This window comes from Rhipicephalus microplus, unplaced genomic scaffold, assembly GCF_043290135.1.
Source record: "Rhipicephalus microplus isolate Deutch F79 unplaced genomic scaffold, USDA_Rmic scaffold_24, whole genome shotgun sequence".
NCBI classification, from domain to species: Eukaryota; Metazoa; Arthropoda; class Arachnida; order Ixodida; family Ixodidae; genus Rhipicephalus; species Rhipicephalus microplus.
In genome coordinates, this window is record NW_027464597.1 from 305,775 (window position 1) to 309,350 (window position 3,576).

The following is a 3,576-nucleotide window of genomic DNA, read 5'->3' on the forward strand; positions in this document are numbered from 1 at the left end:
CTGAAGTTTATTTTTTATTAACAGCAGTTCCAGTGCAGATGAAAGGTGCATGGACAAAAATCGTGTATTCAGCTTGACTAGGTTTGTGACCTTAATTGTAATTGCGAAGCGGTATCACAGTATGCATAAATATCACACACATATACAACCACGGGTGATAGCTTGCTTATTCTGATTAAAATTGAAAGGTTGAAATCGACATATTCAACAAACGCAATGTGTACGAGATATGCCATGTAGAGTAGCTATGCTCGAAACTAATCTTCGCAGGTTCGTTCCATTTTACCCAATTTCTTGCCCATGACTGTAGGTTGGTAAATGAAACTTCTTCGAACACACATATTCTGTGTAAGGTTAAATTTATTTTTATGCAGTACAAAACAAATTGAAATGTATAATGGCTCAAAAGAGAAATAACTAGAAACAAATTCAGCCAAATCATTACCAAACTTACTCACCAATGATAAACGGATTCTCATTTAAAAGATACATACCTACATACATACATACATACATACATACATACATACATACATACATACATAATTACATACATACATACATACATACATACATACATACATACATACATACATATACGCACACACACATATACATATGTACACCCATACATACATACATACATACACTCAGGTGTAAATATTAAAATGAATGGCTATAAAACAACAATTCTAATACACTCATTTTGAATATACTACAGAAAGTAACTTACGAGAGATATACACCGGCACTGTTATGTCTGAACACGGTGTTTCTCGAATTATCTCGCAAAAGCTTGATGCATAGTTTTCTGCTGCTGCCCAGTGACAAGCAGTTTTTATAAAAAACACAAAAATAAAGCCCTTGACAATGTAATGCTAAAGAAAAGGGCTGTGCATCAATATTTTGTACATGTCTGCAATATCACTCTGTTTATTTACATAGCTTGGCTCATTCACAACCCACTAACAAAGCATGTTAGGACACTTGGGCTGAAAGTTGGCACAGCACGAGTAAATTTTAGACAAAACATGAATAATACAATTATAAGCTACTAAGCTCCTTGGTCCAAACAGTGTTTATATTGACAGCTATAGGTGCCATTTCGTTTCCCCAAAACACTTCTCAAAAGTAGAATCAACTTTATTTAGCTAAAAGTTTCTATTCTGGCGCGTCGTGGTGGCTCAACGGTGGAAGCGACTCTTTCGGCCAAGAAAACAAAGACCAATTATTTTTCCAGTTCGTGAATTCACCCCATGCTAACATTGAGGCAGCTGGTAAGAGTGCTTTTGGAGAGAGGAAACCACCACATTCCCACCAGTTGTGGCCTTGGGTAGCTACTTCACTTGGACAAAAATGATGAAAAACACTCCTCAAGAAGACTTCAAAGTTTGCACATCAACACAGTTCCCATACAGCTGTCTATTAGTCTGCTTGAAAAATATTGAGTTTACTGGTGGGCAAAGACTGTACACTATGTGAGGTGATGCTCCAGTGCACTGCATGTATGTCTTGCTGCTGGCCTCAACTGCGATGTTGCTCAGCACATATGTGTAAAATAACAACTAATACTATGCCACTGCAAAGTAATTATGTGTCATTTGCATGAAACAGGGACCACAATAAAAGAACATTACAACATTTGCCTTCACAAAGTTCAAAAAATGTAAATAAATTTCCACAGAGTTTTCACAGTTCATCTGAGGATAGTAATATTGATTGTAAACACATTCTTACTTCCACTAACAAACTATTTTAAGATGCCAGATTCAATATTAGAGTATACCAGCACTTTTGTAGGGCTAAACAATTGTACAGGCACCTAGAAAAACACAAGTGAATGCATGGTATAGATACATATAAAAATAAGTACTTTTATTTCTAGTCTGAGTAGAGCTGCATAGATGATAAGTCACTTGCATTACACTATGAACAAACCTATCCGAGCAAAGTATACATTTAAAAAGTTACACTTACACAGTAGATAAGTAGACTGTTGAAGGACGGACAGGCAGTGGGATAATACCCAAGCACTAAAATCTTCTGTTAAGATATACTAGGAGTAGTGATGATCTACTTCCTTCCAAATAAAATAATCCACATAGATTCACTTCCCAGAGCTTATACACTCATGGCATCATTGGTGCTATACAAATGAGTGTACACTGAAGGATTACATCGACTAAGTACATGATTACTGCATCCATGGCTTTACTTCTTGTACTACAAAGAATGCAGACACAGTTACCATTGGCGACCATGGAGGCTGTGATTTCTGGCATGTAAATGTAGAGGCACGCAGGCACTTAACACACATGTTAAAAACTTCAGCTCAAAAATATTTGCGCACTAACACTACAGCAGCCTTTAAATTAGTGTCATAGTTTGGTATCTTTCATGCAAAATTTAAATAATTTTGAATGCAAGCAAATGAACTGCTGAATAATGCACTGCTAAGAAGTTAAGCAGCAGCTGCTCCTGACATCACAATGTGCTCTTTCTGCTGTTGTAAACTTTGAGCAAAAGAACAGTCACTGGCAGTCCCTTTATACTTGTTGGTCTTCTGTGCTCTGTTCTTGATACACTGTACATGACCGTGGAGCACCAAACCCCTTGTTACTGCTGGAACTTAGAAAAATACAGATCATTGTTACAACCATGCTACATGCAAGAGTGTATAGTTGTCAATTATGTGCTCATATTTACAGATATTGTATTTTCAGAAGCCAATGACAAGCCTCAACACACACACACACACAAACAGTGAAGACTGAAAATATATTTAATATGATACAAGAGCAAAACTACAATGTTATAGATGAAGGCATGAAACTTCTGCCAGACATAAAAAGCCAATAAAGTTTCTTCTATTTTGACTTTACACTAGGTGCGAGAAGCAGACCACAAATAAGTTCACTAAGAAATACAAGTTAGACTGCATTACAACGCAACAGCCAATGTTCCTAACTTTAATGCTGCCTAACATAGCCAGCTCACCGTACTGCGTATATAGGCAAATGGGCAGTCTAGAAGACACAAAGAACTTGTGGATTATGAGTGTGCTTGTTGCTGACATCTATTATTTTAAATGAAGAAAACCTTTCAAAAATGCACTTCATCAGGGGAAATAATCATACGCAGCAAACACAACGGGCTCCTACAGGTGCCACCAACACTCACCATTATTGTTGATACCAGTGTCTTGCCGGATGGATATGCTGCATCCTGCACAGAACACCAAAGGAGCGCTCCATGACTTGGATTGCATGTGTGCTAGCTGCATCGCTCTGCTGCTGAAATAGGCTAGCCACAGACAGAGAAATGAGAAGCCATGGCTTTGAAACACACTGAACGTCACCTTTAGAGATCAACAATGCATACTTAAGTCAGGTACAATTTGTAGAAAAATATATATCACTATGCAATCGTGGTGAACATGTTCGGCTGAAACATAAGCAACAGCACTGAGAGAGAAAAAGCTACATTAGGTAAAAGATGCAGTTACTGGCCCTATGTCATCTGAAGCTTCTTCAATAGGTCTTTCTCCTTACAAGTTGTGAACAGCCAGGCAATTTT

At 37.6% G+C, this 3,576-nt stretch overlaps 1 long non-coding RNA gene across 1 annotated transcript; it reads right to left on the reverse strand.

Moving 5' to 3' along the window:
• Positions 1–342: 342 nt before the first annotated feature.
• On the reverse strand, positions 343–2,966 carry LOC142786465 (uncharacterized). Its single transcript, XR_012889055.1, has 2 exons — positions 555–2,966; positions 343–494 (listed from the first exon to the last, which is right to left on the reverse strand). It is a non-coding gene; the product is annotated as an uncharacterized LOC142786465 (long non-coding RNA).
• Between the last annotated feature and the right edge of the window lie 610 nt (positions 2,967–3,576).